Source organism: Falco biarmicus, chromosome 6, assembly GCF_023638135.1.
Source record: "Falco biarmicus isolate bFalBia1 chromosome 6, bFalBia1.pri, whole genome shotgun sequence".
NCBI lineage: Eukaryota > Metazoa > Chordata > Aves > Falconiformes > Falconidae > Falco > Falco biarmicus.
In genome coordinates this window covers 78,140,228-78,160,854 of record NC_079293.1, presented here as the reverse complement: position 1 = coordinate 78,160,854, position 20,627 = coordinate 78,140,228, and positions in this window count along the sequence as shown.

Genomic DNA, 20,627 nt, shown 5'->3' with positions numbered 1-20,627 from the left:
CTTCCCACCACTCTTGAAAATCTGCAGGGAAAACCTCCCTAAGAACTACATAGCACACTGCGGGCCAGCTTAGAGACAGCAGAGATGAGCGAGCAGCTCTGTATTCCTGTTTTCCCATGTGGCTGCATTACAGCTGGGATGGATCAAAGTATTTGACACTGGGAACTGCAGCATGGGAAGTTGACCATAAAGGAAAGAAACTGTGAGGCAATTGCAGCTGCTGGGGATGGCTGCAACAGAACTTGATTTAGACATTGCTTCAAGAAAGGGTAAAATTATGGTAACTGACAGCTTTTAATATAGTCTTAGAGTATGCAGGATGGACACTCTCCTATCCCAGAATAGTCCTTGCCATAGACAGTGGGCAAAAAAAGAAAAAACAGTAATCTGTAAACATCTCCCAAGCTTGTATTATTTATGTAGAAGAGCTTGAATGGAAACATTCAAATTAAAGTGTTTTGTCCATGGTGACTATTTGTCTGTCACAGACAAAAGTAGGAACAATTTCCAGCCTATTCATGAACTGAGCTTCTGCAGTGGGAGTGAAAACCAGGCAAAGTGCTGTGTGCTTACACCAGAGACCTGCACTCTTGAACAGCAGAGACAGCCTTCTACCAACATAATGACAAAGCTTTTAGCTTTGGAAGGGGCAGCATCCAGGGTCAGGTCTGAGATCTTTCCCACTCACACTTCCTCTGCTGCAGTGACTGTATCGGCTGCCAGTTACCCCATTGCTGCCCTGGCTTGTCCCTTATTATGGACCGCAGTAAATGTAGGGAAAGTACAGCGCTGATTGAGAGCAGGCAAGGAAAAGCACTCAAACGAAACTTAGCAGGGACATTTGATTTTTATTTTTTTTTTGTTAGAAAATAATGACATTTACTGCCAAGAAATGTCCTGAGGTCATCAGCTGCCCATCTCCTCCATTGGGTGGCCCCTAGCTATTTTTGATTGGATTCCCTTTCATCAGGATCTAGAGATCTGTGCTGTCCTCTAAAGTTTAGCTATTGCATCACTTTTTCTTGTGCAGCATTTGTTACACAACATTTTTTTTTTTTCCCAGCCTAGATTTATTTGTGAAGGTCACAGAGGACTGGCTGCGATAAGAGCCCAAAAGCCTTCACTTTGCTTCTGAATTGTTCTTGTTAATTCAGTGCTGATTGAAGATTGATACAGCCCTGGAGATCAAAGTCTCCTATTCCCCATGACAGCTCAAGCTTCTCCTCAGGGCACTTTTGGCTTGACCTAGAGGTAGTACAGGTTCCAAATCCATTAAGTCCTTCACCCTTTTCAGATGAATCTCATTGCTGTAAGTTTTGGTAATGGTTTTGTGCTGTGAACGTCTGTTCTCCTGAAATTAAACTGTCATCCAACTCCTTCTGGTCACTTGGCTGAACTCAAATCACAACTGAGAGCACTCTGGAAGCCAGTTCTATTATTTTTCATAATCATCCAGTTGCTGAACTGCCTTTTGAGTCTTCAGGCACAGGCACTGTCACATTCGCCACCTACGAGAAAAGTGGCACCCCCTTTCAGTTCATCTGTGTGCAAGTAATATCACTTGTTTAAAGCTACTCAGGGCCTGGAATACTTCAAAATCTATATACAGGGATTTAGATGAATAATACCTTTGAAAAAGGAAGGCCAGGCTGCCTCAGAGAAATCACTTCTTCACATGTACAAATCAAGCAGTAATAGAGCATAGAAACAGACTATTCACATGGCCACAGCAAGCCTTGTTGGGTCAATCTGTAGTTTTATCACAGAAACATCACTTCCCTTTGAGTACTTCTAATTATAGAAGGGTTTTTTTTTAATTAAAACACATTTATTTTATGTGTATACAGCTACACACAAATACATAACTTAGTAAGACAATACCTGTCTGTTATAGACTAGGTACACAAGGAAATCTGCGTGAATTTTAACCCTTCTTCTACATTTGCATAAGTGAGCACAAGTTATTTGTGCAATTTTCTTGTGCTTTAATTTTAAAACAATAATGCTACTGTTACTATGTAGACCCAGTTCTATCTAAATTTTTTTTAAAATATATTTAGCTGTGGATAAATATGTGATTTTACACTGTGAACTGGATTTCTTCTGGTCTTTTTCTGGTTCTCCAAGACCTCTAAAGCACTTTTTGTGGAGCAGATTTTCAATAGTTTTTAGGTATTGGAAGAAGTAACTTTTGCTTGGTTTTGTTGGAATCCAGGGACAGCAGGGCTACTTGAAACCTGTGAAAAAAAAAACCAACAAAAAAAACAAGTGTTAAAGAAAATAGCTGCCCATACTTTCCTGCATAGGCAGGGGCCATCCTCCTAATGTGGCTGTGAGGCGCATAGGCACGGTTCGCAGGGTTTGCAGTAGGCATGTGTTTGATGGATGCCGTCTTGGATGACACATGAGCAGCGCAAATGACTACAGGATGCTGAAAGCTAAATCTGAAGGCAGGAATGGGAGCTTATGAGGACCTTTCTATGGATCAGGTAGGGGGAAGGGGCCAGATGAATAGCACAAATGCTCCCTCAGGGACTTAACCTCTTTATCAACAAGTAATAGTGATACAAGAATTTTAATATCTTGCCTATTTTTGAACCCACCTTTGGGACAATTCTTTCCTTCGAAGAATGTTGCTGAATGTCCCCATGGCCAGAATGGACCCTCTGTCCACACATCTCTGTCAGCTGATTCTGATTCTTGAGATCTTAGTTATGGAAAGAACAACATAAAAAAAAAAGTATTTTCTGCTCTTAGAGTTATAACAAAAGTACATCTGTTTCTTATTTCATAAGTTGTCATGAGCCTGCTTATGCAGCTGTGAGGAAAGGGACTTTGGTTGTCAGTTTTGCTCTTAAAACAGAAATAAGTAAGAAATCATTGGGCTGAGGCTGGGGTGGTGCAGGAGACACAGTACCTAATAAATCTACAAACAGATGACCAAACTTGGGGACAGAGCAGCCAGAAATAAAACCCAGTGCACAAGCCATATCCTGTGCTGCATAACAAGCAGGGTGGCCAGCAGTTCGAGGGAGGCAATTTCCCCCCTCTGCTCCGCTCTTATGAGTCCCCACCTGCAGTACCGTGTTCAGCTCTGGGGCCCCAACATCAGAAGGACAGGGACTTGTTGGAATGAGTCCAGAGGAGGCCATGAAAATGATCTGAGGGCTGGAGCACCTCTCCTATGAAGACAGGCTGAGAGTTGGGGCTGTTCCACCTAGAGGAGGGAAGGTGCTGGGGAGACCTTATAGCAGCCTGCCAGAACCTAAAGGGGACAAACAAGAAAGCTGCAGAGGGACTTTTTACTTCTTTTTTTACTTTACAGACTTTTTAGGTCTGTAAACAATGGCTTTAAACTGAAAGAGTGTAGATTTAAATTAGATATAAGGAAGAAATTCTTTACTATGGGGGCGGCGAGGCGCTGGCCCAGGCTGCCCAGAGCAGCTGTGGGTGCCCCATCCCTGGCAGGGCTCAAGGCCAGGCTGGACGGGGATGGGGGCAGCCTGGGCTGGGGGAGGGGTCCCTGCCCACGGCGGGGGGGTGGGAACTGGATGGTCTTTAAGGTCCCTTCCAACCCAAACCATTCTGTGATTCTATGATTAATGTTTTTATTCCCTCTTTGCCTTTGTAAACACAAAGCTTTTCTCTTAACCCCTCTGGTTTTAGCTTAATCTGTGAAACACAAGTTTGTAATGCAGGCTGTGAGGAGGTCCCAGCAGAACCAAATGCTGCAAACACACACTTAATTATAAGAATGTGCTTGGGTCTGTCCCTATTCAGCAGTGTTAGGTACCTGTTCATGTTCAGCTATCTTGAGGCCTTATTAACAAATGTACAGATTTATACTGAGGCTCTCTTTTTTAATGAAGGTGCATGCCCTTGGCTTTTTGCAACCTTATCCAATCTAGACTGACTGAGCTTTTTGTGTGATGAGGAGTAAAAGGCTTTCTAGTAATTCCTTATCTGAATTAGCGTTGTTCCAGTTTTGATTAGAGTATGTAGTTTCATCGCTGCTCCTTCCAAGTTCATGGATGTTTTTTCCTAACTTCTGTCTTTATGATTTCTTCTCTGGAAATACAATATAGTTACAAAAAAAAAAAAAAAAAAAAAAAATGGAAAGTGTCCTGATATCCTGATATTTAACAACTGATTATAAAGACATGGTTATATTTGCATTCAAAGTTGAAACATAAAAATGTTGGAACCATCCAGCAACAACACTTAGTTTCCTGCCCAGACAGCATTCTCCTCTTTTGCCTAGCTGTGAGGATACTACAGGGAAAAATTTTGAGCAAGACCTAGAGACTGTCATTGTGTTTCTCAGTCTATTTGTGCTGGCAGCTAAGAGTGCTGAAAGGTAAATTTTACTTTTTATGGATAACTGGTGCTCAAGCTGCCTGGGACAGCATAGTGAAACCTGTCTATTAGACCTGTATTTGCATTGATGTGTACATCTAAGTATGAACATTAGCAGTCTGACACCTCCTTTGTTGCAAACCTAATGCTATTTCACACTTAGTAGGATTTGAAAATTGAAATGAGAATAGCTTAAGTAAATAGTTCATTGTTGGGCTCTCTCAGTGGCAGGTAGACATGCAGACACTTACTGGCAGGTAGAAACCCAGACTTTCAGGTGACAGGTGTCCTGATCCTGCCATCAGATGTCCCTCCTTCACCTGGCAGTTTTCTTAGGCGATGGCAATTGTTTTTTTCCCAGACCAAAGCCAGTTTCCATCTCTCAAGTAAGTGGCTCCTCTATCAGGAGGCCATAGGTAGGCAGAGATACCTCATTATACGGTATGAAGCTAAGTTCTGTATTTTAACCATACCAAACATTCCTGAATAATTTCAGAGACTGTAATTCCAAAGACAAGCCTGGAGAAGCATAATGTTCTTTTCTGACTGCTTTTCTTAGCTACCTTTATTGAATATAGGCTGTTGTAACAGATGCAGGCATTCAGATTGACATTTAATTTATCCTCTGAATTAAAAAAGGATGATAGAGTTTAGTCCCAGTTAAAAAAAGCCAGTACTCTGTCACTAAGCCTTACTTCTATCAAAGTCACATTAGTATTCAGCTGTTTACAACTAGTTGAGCTTGCATGCAAGCTACCTCAATAAATAGTTTAATAGCAATGAAAATAACATGTGCCAAGAAGAGTCTACCCTTCTTGGGGAAGAACAATTAATTATGTAGAGAAAATAAGCTGCAAACACATTACTGGAACATTATATTTCTCTTGATTTTAAGCAACGAGCTGTAAAATTTAATCAATATGCCTCCAAGGAACAATAGTCTTGGGCTAGAGCTAACACCACTTGGTCCATCTACCTGGAAGATTTCTGACTGATAGGCATTGTACTGTTAGCTGGCTATGCTTAATTAGGGATGTCATAGCTATACATACATAGTCTGTAGAGGAATTATAGAGGAGTGAAGGCGGGTTTATTAACATTGATAATATAAAGCTGTGGGCTTGCTTCAGGGGTGGTGGGTTGACTTACATCGATAATGTGCAGCTGTGGCTGGTTCCTGCTAAGTAGTTAAATAGCTCTAAGGGGTACAAAGAGGAGCACTGGGGGATGAGAGACCCAGAAGAAGCAGATGTGACAAGCAGATGCAAGAAGCAGGGTGGACTAGCCTGAAGGGGATGAAGAAAGAGCACGGACAGTAGATGAACTTTTGAAACCTTGGGGGGGGTTCGGCGGCCATGCTGGGGCAAGGCGTGGTAACTATTTATTGAAGTTAACCTTGTATAGGATGGTAAAAGCCTTGTTGCAGCTGGCTAGTTTGGATAGTGCTGTGACAATAGTCTGCTAAGTATTGAGGACATATAAGTAAAGTCCTTGCAATAAGGATGTGCCAATCATACTGAATATAGCCAGAATAGAGTGGTGGGTAGAAAAAGGAGAAAGAAGCTGATGTGAAATTAAATTGTTTATATTTTTACCATCTGTTTCTGGTATAATGTTTGTTTTTGGTTTTTTTAACAAAATAAAATAACACCACAGACTCACTCAAACAACAAATAAGCTTATCCCTGAGTTAATAGAAAGGTTGCAGAGTTTAGAGGGGAAAAAAAGATTAGTGTTTAGTTAACTTGAATGTGTGCTCCTGATATGTGCCTCCTGTCAGATCCCAATAGTGCTCAGACTGTTTTGTCACCTTCAGCGTTTCTCATTGACTATTATGGAAGCTTTTAATCAGAGACCGTATGCTTAGTTTTTTGATGCTGTTTCACAAATCACACATGCAGACTGCTTAACATGGTATGATGGGTGACAAGGGACATGTTATGGGATGATTCTGCTAAATGGTATTTTTTGCACAGCCCCCACTAGTCCCATGCAGCATTCATTGTGTGGTTATCTGCCCATGTCTGATGGCTGTGGATTTTCATTAAAAGCACCATGCTTTTCCTCACTGGGAGAGTAATGCGTGAGCGGGGCTACTACAGATGGGCTGTTTGTTACAGTGGTAAAAAAACATTCAATACCTGAAGTTAAAGCTTTGGAGTCAGAAGCTGTGATGATACATACTATAAGAGGACAAGCTTATGGCTGTGAACTCCTGGGAATCCACAGGATGACAAGGAGGCAAGAAGGACATAAGACATTTTCATATATTAATTGATAGGAAAATCTGCCTACTACAATGATGATGGTCGTATATTCACTAAATAAACTGTGTTTTGATTTCCTAAGGGTATTCTCCCAGGACAGTGAATGGTCCATGTTAAACTCTCAGGCACTCAGACTCCAAAGAAAGGATGAGACACAGATTTATGTGTAAGCTGGGGATCAAAATTTGGCCTAGTCACTGAAATGGAGCATATCTAAATTGAAGTAGATGACATTTTCACTGCATTTCACACCTGTTTTTCAAACTGCTGCCCTCAGAAAGCTTATTTATTGGTCAGGAAATTCTGTTTGTCAGGAACAAGAAGCCCAGTGGTGGCTGAGAAGACAGAAAAAGAGTGTGCCACATGAACAATTATTCTTTGATGCTACAGAGAGCTGTAAAAGAGTTGATGGAGAGAAATGAAATGAGGAAATCCGAGGAAAAAAATCATGGTGAAGGGAGAATTGGTATTAAAGCTGTTGCTCTCTCCGTGCATATTAAATATGCACAATGAAGACAGATCACTCGTAGCACGGTTCTGGTACTAGAATATTACCATATAATATGTTCAAATGAAAACATGTAACTCAGAGCTGTAGTTTTACGATAAAGTTTCTCCTTGCTTATTTTTCCTTCTCCCCCAAGAACACTTTATTTTTCATACAGCCAATCTGGAAGACATACAGAGGTCAGGTTTCCAGAAAAACTTTTCTCTCTTTGCAGGCATCCTTAATAAACTGAAAATAATGACATCTGTGGCAGTACAAATGCACTAAGGGTAGAACACATATTAATTAAGGCAGGTTCACAGAGTGGCGGTTTTTGCTGAAGCTGGCCATTTTTGTATGCTTTTATCCCTTATAACTGCCTGTTTTCCCAGGAGACATCTTATCAGGCAAACATTGTTCTGGCATCCCAGAACATGACAGACTGTCATTAGATAAAGGAGAAGGTTAATAAAATAGAAATCCAGGTTACAAGCAATGTTTTAGCCAGAGGCATCCCATGGGTTGTGGTGAAGCAAACAGCAGACTAGTCAAATGCAGCAAATTACAGCAGAAGAGTGCCAAATATCCAGCTCTTATTCTATAATTTGCACATACCAGCAGAATCTCAAATAATTCTTTTGGTTGAGATATTTTGAATTAGTTTCCTTTGGTCCACAGATTCCCATTTTAATATCGTGATACTCTGGGGAGCGGAGGGGTTTAGTAAAGTTTCCCTCAAATATTATTATGTGAGAATAACATAAGCAGGGAGGGCTTTTTCCCCCTTCCTTTTGTTTCTTAAAGCGTTTCAGGAAATGTGTGGTAAAGCCTGTGGATGTCAAGTGGAACCAGAGCACGCAGACCTAGGCAGAGTAGGATTATGTCTCTGGCTCATCATTGAACAATTTTCTCTTTTGGGGGCTGCAGGGTGATGTGACAACTGCAAGTATCGCTCAAAGGAACCTGTCTTTTTCTGCTAGACACGGTTGAGACATACAGAAGTGACACCCAGGGGTTTTAGATAAGATGGAAGTCAAACTCTTGAATGCATCAAAATTATAAGGAAAAGATACAGCTTAGTGGTTTGGAAGGTAAATTTTGCATTTTTGTCTTCTTCAGAGATGTTGGAGGAAGATTAGGATAGGGGAAAAGAAATAATTCCAGCTGTCATCTGTGCAACCTGAGCAATGCACTATGTTTTCTGGTCTTTGTAGCAATATCAAGTCTTCAAAATATATTTGAAGAAAGTAGTGATTGCTTAGATTTTATAAGACCATTTGCTCCTGTTTTGAGAAAGAGGGGAGTTAATGTCATGAGTGCTTACAGTGAGTTAGCTTTAAGCTGAAGACTCCTAAGGAGAAGACATGGAAAGATTATTGCAGAGGTGGAGGAAGACCTTTGAGTGGATCGTAGATGTGTTTAGTGTCAGTGTTGATTTACACTAACTGAGGATTTGTCCTTCCACCTCCATCCTGTCAGATTTGTCTTAACTCTTCTGCAGGACGTTTCCTGATTCTTTACTTCGTTTGCTTGTGTGACTTGAGTTTGCAGCCCTTATTGTACAGGAACTGTGGCAGCTGCCGTGTGCGGCTGTTAATAGGCCCCTTTAGTAACATTCAGAAAATCTTTCCTCCCTTCTGACATATGAGGAAACATCCTTTGCCAAAGTCAGCTGCAAGACTAACTTTTCTGTGGCTGTAAGAGGCTGGTGCATCTATGGATACAGCTTAACTTTGCTCCCTTCAAACTCCCTGGCAAAACTTGTACTGAGTTTTTTTAAAGCAGAGTTAGGTTCACGTGAGGCTTTTCTGAAGGTTCTGTTTTATTTCTGAGGTGCACAGGGAAGAAGAAAAGAGCGAAAAGCAGCCAAAGGACATGCTAGAGAAAACTACTCCACATACAAATTGTATCTTTATTTCTTAAAATAAGGAGGGTAGCTGTGATTCTAGTGTGTGACTGGTAAGAGGAGACAGGAGGTGAATGGCTACAAGGAGGGGAGAAACTGAAATGACAAGGGGGCAACAAGGTTTTAAAACATTGCAGCTTTATCTGTCAGAACATTTTCTAGTCTCCCCAGGATGGCACAGTAAAAATATCATTCTTATGTCACTGTCATCTGGGTTTGATATAACTGTCCTGTACAGAGAAAACATGTAAGACTTCTCTCCCAGGAGACTGATCCTGAAGACTTACTGCCAAGATTAACAGTCTGCACGTGTGCTCTAACCCATCCTTTCTCAAATTTTACACCTGTATTCATAGTTGTACCTTAGTTAAACCTGGAGCACTTGTTGTCTACACTTTTCAAATGTATGGACTTCTCTTTCTCACCTTGTCCTGTAGCTAATGAATTATTTTAACCCATGTCCTGCCAGTTTTTCTCCATTGCTTACAATTGGTCACATTTGAGGCTGCCCTCTACCTCACTTCTAAAATGATGACAATCTTAGAAATTTATTAGCCCATGTTGTCCACAGGTAGCATGTTGGTATTGCCTAGCTGCTTGGATGCATCAAGGCAGGAGGAAGGTGAGTGTGAAAGATCTCCAGGATGGTGGCTGTAATGCTTATATCAGTATCATATCTACACCCAGGGAAGTACTGGGTACTATGTACGCTGTGTACAGCTATGGGGAGAAAGGAGTTAACATTACTATATTTCTGACTGCTATACAGAAGAAACAGGAATTCAAACAGAAGAAATATCTAAAAACCAGCAGACTAAACACTCCCTCCAAGTATACCTCTTATAAAACTATCAAGTTTCTCTTTAAGTTAAAGTTTTAATGGCAGTCTATTCAGCAGGGTGTTTAGGCATGTATTAGCCCTCTGGGTGTACTTACGGCTCTTGATAAGGCCCCTTTATCTCTAAACAGGAATTAAGTAAAGCTTAAAGGGTTTCTCTTAATCAGAACTTCAGCATATTCTGGAAGGTCTGTGTAAAGACTTTGTTGTCTTGTCATAGCCTACCTGATTCCCTCTATCATTTCCTGGCATTGCTGCTTTTCAGAAGAAAGAAAAAACTGTATTTTGCTACTGCAAAATCATTTTGATAGGATATGCTGGTAGAAACTGGATATAAACAACGATATGTTTATATAATCTTTCACAAAGGCAGTGAGGATCCATCTATATGGAATTTTCTGCTCTCAGTGTAAGTGCTAATTGACATTTCCTTGTTGCTGCTGCATTATCAGCAGTCTGCAAGAAGAGAAAAAGTACCGCCACGCAGATTTGCTGCAGAGAGCAGCATGCTGCAGCATGAGGACAGTGCCCAGTAATTTTTGCTTTATTTTTCTGTTATCACTGATCGAGTATTAGACATGGAATAGCTCTTGGATGACGTAAGTATTTCCACTGGGAAGGGTTCAGTTAAACCCCAGTGCTTTCACCAGAGACTTACTGTACTGGCCTGCGACATATAGGCAGATGAACAGGTTACTAGGTGGGGAACCTGTAGTTCAGCAGCTACTCCACAGTCACTGGCCTGACAGACACCCTTACTTACTCTACAGCAACCCAGAATATAGGTGAGGTAGCTTAGTATGCGTGCATACTCCTACTTAGTTCTTATTTTGAAATAAAAGAAGGCATATAGACAGCTACAGTAGCTATCACAGTGGCGATATACCATAGCTTACATTTTCACTTGCCTGCATCTCAGGTTTAATGTTTAAATTAAGTAGCTCTTCTTAAACAAGAACATTTTTAAAAACTTTGAATCATGTACACCACAGAAGAAAAAACCCACCCATATAGCTACTCAGTACTACCTACCTATGTGGGAGCACTGTCTCTCTGGGAGAAACATAAGCTTTTCTATTAGCTAATTTCAGAGAAGTTAAGTAGTGATTTGGTCACCATCTCTAATACCCACAATAGGGAATATTTCTTATGGTTGCAGATGTTTCATTACAATGGCAGAATGTTTAAGAGGATGCAACACCTAGAACTGAAGCTAGACAAGTAGAAATAACAGAACTTGTGTTAGGGGGAAAAGCACAGTGCACTCTTTATGACTGAAAATCTTTCACAAACTGAAAGCTTTGCAAGACTAAAATGCAGGCCTTAGTCTCAACTAGATAAATTACTTCATGCAGAAATGATAGTAAGAACCTAAGATCCTGTGTCTAGTGCTATATGGGAAGTCAGAGAATGATTGTTATTTTTGTCTTTCCCTCTCTTTGAGGTATTTTTAGTGAAATTATTTAGTGAACAAGGTTTAGAAATATTTTACATTCATAATAACTATTTTTGCGTCATTCCTTAAGTATCGAATGACTTTCACATAGATTTCAAGCCCCTTGTTAAGGATATGCTTTGCTGAAGAGGTGTATTTGCCCAGTATGAGACAGATATCTTGTCCTCTGAAGACATTTTATTTTAGCATGAATAGAGTAATTTCAAAACATGAGGCCAGGTTTAAGATTTTGAGATTATTTACTGGCATACTGCATCATATTTTGATAGATGAAAGACTTCCCAAGTTCTGAAGTGTCTAACATTATTTTGGAAAAATTGGATCTTAAGAATTATTTTTGCTAGAAAGACCCAGAAAAACAAAATATTCTGCTTCCATTGCTTGCTAAATTTGTGTATTATCTGGAAAGCTATATGTTAAAAGTTACCTGCTCCAAGTTAGATGTTGCTACAAAATGAAGTGCTATGTACACATATTCAAACTAGCTCTAAGTAAATTAACTTGTGAAGCAGTAAGGCCACGTCAGCTAAGTAGCATGCTTTAGCGCAGCAGAGAACTGAGTAAAACATGTTGTTTAACTCCTCTGATACCCAGTCTAGCCCACTGACAGTTTTTAAGACTGCTCAGAAGCACATCATTTGAATAATATATTATCTAGCAACTGCTGTACAACCTTTTCAGACTTATATCATCCAGTCATGTTCCACAATTATAGTTGTCAAAAGTTCAATAGCCGCAAGTACAGCATATTGTGAAATTTGGGCTTTGTACTGATAGCCAACAAAACCTTGATAGAGACTGCCTGTCATTGTATTCCCTTCTGATGCAAAATGTACCATACTTTTTATTTCTAAAGAAGAAAACGTGGTAATGCAAATTGAGAACTTTATCAAAGCTATTCTTTTGTTCAAACTGTTGCTCAGATCAACAAAATGTTGCTGTTTTCCATCAGGAAATGTCATTTGAATTAAAATTTATTTTTTTGCTGGTGTGCAATTTAGAGACAAAAAACCCCAACCTCGAGCATTTATAAGTATTTGTTCACAAAAATCTCATAAAATTAAAACAACACTATTAGGACAGAATAAAAGGATACTTCAGATTAGATACTACTCAGTTCCAAGATTCTGTTTTATCTGTAAGTGCAGCCTGCAGGCTTAAAATGCTTGTAGAAAATAATTCTTAATGGAATAGCTTTCTATGTGAATCTTATCACGGGCTACACTATTCCATATGCCTAACTATTTTGGCAAGAAACCTTTTAAAAAGCCTTGGCATTGTCATAACACTGATAAAAATGAATTATTTACAAAATCATCTGAACATTCATAAAGAAGAAATAAGGAAAGTTCTTTATTAAAAAGCTGGTTTTAATTAACTAGGATCTAAATATTAGCTTAAAGCGTGCTGATACATTTACGAACATTATCAGAGTATTAATGAAGATAATACTGATGTTCAGGGTGCGAATCAACTTCAGAGACCTAGGGCTCGACGCATTTGCCTAAACAGAAGCATGTCATGTCATATGAGATTACCTGGAATTTCCTACATGGCAGAATGACATAGCATCTCAATATGGATGTCTTGAACACTCAGGTCTTCTCAGGTGGCTCTACGTTTAGACAAATCAGTTACTTTCCTAAATGCAGTGGCTTGATTCAGCCAACAAAGTATGTGCATGTAGTATTATTACCTGACATTCCACAGGGTGTTGATTCCACTTCTAGCTGATTCTCCAAAAGGATGTGGTTTTCCTATAAACACCATGGGTTATCATACACCCCTGTGCAGATGCCTCACATGCATTAGGATGTCCCTGATGGTGACAGATGCCTACATATGACCATCTGTGCCTAGGTGTCTTCAGTGTAGGGATACATGCTGAGCCAGATGTTTCAATTGCCTGAGCAATCACTTAACCCTATTCCTTTGTTGCAAAGAGCAGGATACTGGGGCTGTGACCTAATTAAAATTTCTACAGCTGGTTATATAGCCTGAGAAGATAGGATAATATGAATTTTTGTCCAATACTCTTTGGACGCCAACAATTGTGTGATCTAACATTTATCTTTAACCAATCGTTAATATAAATATACTTGAGGATGGCAAGACATTGGGACAGGTTGCCCAGAGAAGCTGTGGATGCCCCATCCCTGGCAGTGTTCAAGGCCAGGTTGGACGGGGCTTGGAGCAACGTGGTCTGGTGGAAGGTGTCCCTGCCCATGGCGGGGTGTGTGTGTGGAACTAGATCTTTAAAAGTTCCTTTCAACCCAAACCATTCTGTGATTCCATGATTCTATGATACTGTATATTGCAATCCTTTGGTAGAATACTATATACAGCAACATTCAGGTGTAACATAAAACTGCAGACCTGTTTAGAATAAATAAGTATGTGGACTATTATAGCAAATGTATAAAACTGGGCCCAGGCAAATGAAAAGGTGAGGAGGAAATTGGTATCATGAAGTTCTGCAGCTCCTTGGGAGGATACAGAATGCTGACACCCTGCTGTGACAGCCCACCTAAGGACCAATGGCCCTGGGAGTCCTTGTGCAATCAATGAGCAAGACACCAGCGAAGGTGATATACCACTTCTTTAAAGTACCAGCTATTGTAACTACAGTTAATTATTTATATTTATTGCCATTTGATTCTGACTAAGAAAGGGGAAAGATGGAAGATTGTTTGAGTAAGCATAGCCATGACATGATAAAAATCAGTATTCTAAAAAAAAATGAGCAAAAGCAGCAACACAAGTCTAGTGAACATTGGAAAGAAGTCATTCATACCTAGAGAGAGGAGGAAGGCATCTTGGAAGAACTGAAAGAAGCATTATAAGCTTGCATGCAAGATATCAGTCAAAAGATCATCAAAGGCATGACAGCAAACTATCTTAATGGGGAAGATGATAAGAAACAGGTAAAGAGACCAATGTGGAATTAGATTGAAAATTTAAAATGAGATTCGATTGAAATGAGTCTATGGCTACTTGAGAACCCTAGTTTATCTGAGATGTCCCAAAGGGCTGGCAGACATGACACAGTGCCAGTGGGAGCTGCATCAGTTGCAGACTAGGTGAAATAGCCCAAGTGTCTCAGTGATACTAGATGTATAAGTTCAGGCCATCAAGCTGTGCCACAAAACACCTGAATGAAGATGCTCACAGGTAGGTGTCAACACCTGAGGCAGGCTACAATCTTCTGTTGCAGTCAGTGAAGATCTCAGGTTCAGTTCAGTTGCTCACATGAAGGCATTTAGCAGTATTCAAGAGGACCAAGGGCTACAACTGGCTGAAACAGGACCAGCAGAATCATAGAATGGAAGTGATCTCTGGAGATCATCTACTCCAACTCTCTGCTAAACTAGGTTCACCTAGAGCAGGTTGCACAAAATTGAGTCCAGGCAGGTTTTGAATGTCTTCAGGTAAGGAGACTCCACAGCCTCTCTGGGAAGCCTGTCCCAGAGCTCTGTCACCCTCAGAGGAAAGAAGCTCTTATATCCAGGTGGAGCTTCCTGCATTTCAGTTCATGCCTGTTGCCCCTTGTTCTGTCATTGGCCATCACTGAAAAGAGCCTGGAGCCATGCTCTTGGCACTCGCCCTTAAAGGTATTTGTAGATGCTGTAAAGGTCCACTCTTAGTCTTCTGCATGTTAAAGAGGCCCAGCACTCTCAGCCTTTCCTCATCATGGATGGATGGATGGATGGTGCAGTCTGACTTCTGGAGGAAGGAGAAACAGCATGAACAATAGAATCTGACTGATGGTAAAAGCCTTGTTACAGCCTACTTGTTTGTTTGTGCTGCAATACCTCCCCAGTAGTTCCCTGTCTCTCTTGAACTGAGGAGCCCAGAACTGGGCATGGCACTCCAGACCCAGCCTCACCAGGGCAGAGTAGAATGGGGGACATCCTCCCTTGACCTGCTGGCCACGCTCCTCCTCATGCTCCCCAGGATCCAATTGGCCATCTTGGCCACCAGGGCACACTGCTGGCTCATGGGAAGCTTGTTGCCCACCAGCACTCCCAGGTCCTTTCCTGCAGAGTTGCCTTCCAGCAGGTCAGCCCCAGCCTGTGCTGGTGCATGGGGTTGTTCCTGCCCAGGTGCAAGACCCTGCACTTGCCTTTATTTAATTTCATTAATTTCCTCTCTACCCAACTCCATAGGCTGTCCAGGTCTTGCTGAATGTCAGCACAGCCTTCTGGTGAATCAGCCACTCCTCACAGAAGACCTGTGTCCTTCTGAAAAGGCAGCTGGAGATCTGAGGTAGTAACCATACTTAGACAACTAGTTAATGGAGGTTGTAGGCAGGTGGGGGTTGGTCTCTTCTTCTGTGTAACAAGTGACAGGGCAAGAGGAAATGACTTCAAGTTATGCTAGGGGAGGTTTAGATTGGATATTAGGAAAAAGTCTTCAATGGAAGGGTGGTGAAAAATCAGACCAGGCTACCCAGGGAGATGGTGGAATCACCATCCCTGGAAGCGTTTAAAAACCATGTAGATGCAGTGCTTAGGGACATGGTTTAGTGATAAACTTGGCATTCCTGGATTAATGGTTGGACTTGATCTCAAAGGTCTTTTCCAACCTAAATGATTCTCATTCTATGATAATGCAGTCTACGGAGCCTAGACGGCCATTCATCTTTCCTTGAAGAAAATGATTTGGGCAAAATTAATCTACAAAACCATAGACATCTCATGCACTCTGAGATGCATTAAAGTATCCTACTCACCTTCAGAGGCTGCTTTATTTTAGCACAAATACTTCAGAACAGAATTCCTATTCACATCTCCTTTTGAAAATAACTGATATTTTAGGATGGTATTGTGGTTTAACCCCAGCTGGCAGCTAAGCACCACACAGCTGCTCACTCACTCCCCGCTGGCAGGATGGGAGAGAGAATTGGAAGAGTAAAAGTGAGAAAACTCATAGACTGTGATAAAGACAGTTTAATAAGTAAAGCAAAAGCTGTGCACAAGCAGATCAAACCAAGGAATTCATTCCCCACTTCCCATCAGTAGGCAGGTGCTCAGCCATCCCCAGGAAAGCAGCGCTCCATTGTGCATAACAGTTACCCGAGAAGACAAATGCTGTCACTCTGAATGTCCTCCCCTTCCTTCTTCTTCCCCCAGCTTTATATGCTGAGCATGACATCATATGATATGGAACATCTCTTGGGTCAGTCTGGGTCAGCTGTCTTGGCTGTCTCCCCTCCCAACTTCTTGTGCTCCCCCCCTCCCCAGCCTGCTCACTGGTGGGCTGGGGTGAGAGGCAGAAAAGGCCTTGGCTCTGTGACAGCGCTGCTCAGCAATAATGAAATCATCCCTGTGTTATCAACACTGTTTTCAGCACAAATCCCAAACACAGCCCCATATTAGCTACTGTGAAGAAAAGTAACTCTATCCCAGCCAAAACCAGCACAGGTGGCCAGGCACCTATGTCTTAATTAACTGATGCAGCCTATAATGGATTTTATCAGGACATCCAGAAGGACCTGAAAACCAGACATAAAGTACATAGAAAGCCAAAGCAAGGAAAATTCATAGCAAAAACCTGCATCTCCTGAGGTTCCTCCAGTCCTGGACATTTTTATGCCCCTATGATAATTAACAAGGTACTGCAACTGATATGCAGCTCTAACTTTACATGTGGTTAAAACCATTTCCTTACTTTTCCCAAAGCCTTGTGGCAAAATGCCAGCTCAGGCTGGATGAGAAAGGTGCTTCTACTGACAAGGATGCAACTTTAAGAATTGGCAGGTTTGTCTCACTGGTAAGATTGGCAACACAGTATTGCTCAATGCAGAGCAAGTTAATGAGCCTGGAGCTCCCTGGAGGCTATTGTTAGATGATGTGTATCCTTAGCATATCTTTAAAGATGTGTATCTTTAGTCTAACAGGACTGAAGTTTTATAACATAGACTGAACACAAATATGACCTGGACTATACAGGCATATGTTATTACTGACAGCTGATGTTACGAAAACAAAATTACTCCATTTTAATATTGTCTTCCTTTATTTTGTCACATGAAAGCTCTAATTTTAGCTTGCTCAACATATGCAATTACCTGAACTTAAGATTTACTTTCTCAGTGCAGGCCTTTTCAGCACAGAGGTCTGTAGTTTGATGTGTTGTATAAACACAGATTCTATTTCCTTGGAAGAGTTAACCACGGTTGTTTTGTTTCCTGTTCTACAAAGCAGTTAAGCACGAACTGAAGGTTCAATGAAATCAAACTAAGCATACATTTAAGTGCTCCATTGAACTGCATCACATTTTAATTTCTCAGGCTTTGCTGGTAATGTGTCATGATGCACTAGCCTTTTGATCCATAACAAAGGCTATTTTCCACAGGACATTATACAAATGAACGCACACACAAAAGTGCCTAGGAAAGATTATAGGAATAGACTAAGCATGAATGGTATGTTTTTAATGAATATATTCCCAGGCTTCAATATTTCCTGAGAATTGTATGGTCCTTGAGTATTTAGTAACTTTAGTGTAATATTGTCTTGCCTAGTTTTCATTTGAGCATGTGTAAAACCTGTGGTGTTCACAACATCCATTGGTCAAAACTCTCCACGGCTAATTGTGTTTGCTGAGAAAAATCTCTTTTGGCTTTAATTTGAACCTGCCACCCAATAGTTTTAGCAAGTGACCCCTAGTTCTTCCTGTGCTGGAGGAGGTAGTAAGCAATGATCTCTTACTCATTCTACCCTTGTCATTTATTTTTTTTTTTCTTTCAAGAGTAACCTTTTCCAGGCTGAAAAGTTAAAGTTAACTTAGTCCTACATAACTCAGTTGCTCTTAGTAGGAAAGTCAGCCCATACCAGGATTCATTTGTTTCAGCCTTCTCTGTATTTTCTTGGCATCATTATATGCTTTCTGAGGTACTATGCCCAAAAGTCATGCTCTGTTTTAGGACAATCAACTAAAGACAAAATATAAATAAGTATTATTATCAATGTTTGACATACAGTCCTACCGAAAGATTGGTTTAGGATTCCCTTTTAAAAATCTGGTAGCAGAAAACATTTGCTATAGCTTTTCAATTGCATACAGTCAACATCCTACCAAGTGCTTGCCCATTCTAATATCTGAAGTATATGAGGTTCACTCACTGCTACTAAACCCTAACCTCCACACTATGTGCGGAACCATATCTGCATTTCTGCTGTCAATTTGAAAGATCTGACTATGCACATCCATTACTAGAGCCAGTCAGTCAGGCATTGACTCTGTTCCCAAGCATAATGCTGTCCGATTTGGCTTATCAGAGACGTTCCTGTGCATCTGACAGCTATTACAGATATTACAAAAAAATCACAGGTATTACAGAATGCAATGCACACTGGAGCATCTCAAAAGCACTGGGTATTTATGATCACGCAACTTCAGTGTTTTTCTCCTGAAAATGTAGCTGGGAAAAGGAACCACTATGCTCATTCACTCTGGTCTACTGTCTTTTGGGGTGAAGGATAATTTAGTCCTCATCATCATTTAGTTATAGCTGAGATTTGTCAAAGACAATAAAGTTGGCTAAATATGTGATGCAGTTTTGGTTTTTGAATAAGCATTTTTTTCCCCTTCTCTCCCTGTTTATTTTTCAGCACTACACCAAAATCAAGCCAAAATAAAAACCCAAATTCCTTCTGGAAACACATTTTCAAGATCATGAAAAAGCTGAAAGTTATGGGTACTGTTCCATGCTAAATTTCCTCGAGACCAGAATATTAACTAGGATTTATTAGGGTATTGAATAGCTATCACACAGAAAGAGAAGGAACTGCATCCTAGTGCGGGGGAATACTGAAAAGGATGTAGGGTCAATAGAGATAAGTGATTGAATATGACCTCCCATTGCAGTTATGGGGAGAAAAAAAGTAAGAATCTTGAATGCGTTAATGAAATAAACATTAATATAAAAGTTTATATAAATGAAATAAACGTAATAGAAATAAAAATGGTGGTTTTCATCAGGATCATGACATTGGTGAGACTAGTACTGGAATATGATATAAAATATTAATATAAAATGAGTTTTAAAGTAGTAATGAAATCCCAGACAACATGCAGCAGAGCCACAATTTTTTTCCAAGCTGAAAAATAGTATTTTATGGTAAAAGTTTTTCCTCTGGTGAATAAAAGGGACTGTGATTGCATCTATTTTACCTGCTGGGAGAAGAAGATGCCATAGAGTTCAGATTTTCTGGTAGTCTAGACCCAGGAACTCATGGTTTCTATGTGGTTTGGAAACCAGAATTTTGTTTACAAAGAAGTCAGAGTGTGGGTGATGGGAGGGGAATGACATATGCCTTATCTCGCTCTGATAAGGAGCTGGGATGGTGCCAGAGTGCCATATAGACAGAGCTTAAACATTGGCTTTGTCACAAAATACATAAACCTCTGCTGGGAGGAAATACCAGATATAAAACGGCTCCTTAATCTTGCAGACAAATTCCAATTAGAAATGCACTACACATTTTTTACACTAGGCCTGATTAATCACTGGAACAAACTACCAGTAGAATTGATGAATTCACCATTTCTTAATGCCTTCAAGTCAAGACTGGATGCACTCCTAGAATTTATGTGATAGCCAAACACATGTTATAGTCAAGTACAGTACTTGTTATTTGGGTTAATATTGTGGATAATAGAGTAAATTTTAATGGTTTTTTTTCATGTAGTGAAGGTCAGACTAGTGGTCATCTCCGGTTTAAAACTCTCTAAAGCTGGTAAAGACTCTTACTATGAACAACATTGCTCTGGTCTACATGTGATCACCTTTCCCACATTCTTATGCCCTCTCCCTGCATTGTATGTGACACAACTCCCATCTGAAATTCAAGCTCCTGAAATCTGTTTAAGTTCCTTCATTTCCATATAAAAGAATTATTGAATCTAATGGGAATTGAGTATATTAATAAGAAAAGAGATGCTAAACATTTTATTGGATTTGGGTCCAAACACTTTCCAACAAGCAACAAACAAAAACTGAGAAAAAAATACCTAGTATTAATCAATAAGACTCATTTTACTCAGCCTTTGTTTTGTAGCAGCTAGCTCCTCACAAGAGCACAGACTGGAAAGAAATTCTTGGGTCACCAAATCCGATGTCTTGATATCTTCAAGAGGTAGTTGAATAAATAGCTCCTTTCATAAACTGATCAAACTTCATTTTAAGAAGGCTATCACCATTGTCCTACCTCTAAGTTCTCTTATTCCAAAATCTGTTCCACTGCCCTACCTCTAATTTGTCTTATGCCAAAATCTGGTTACTATATACTCACCTTGTTATTTTCAGTCCT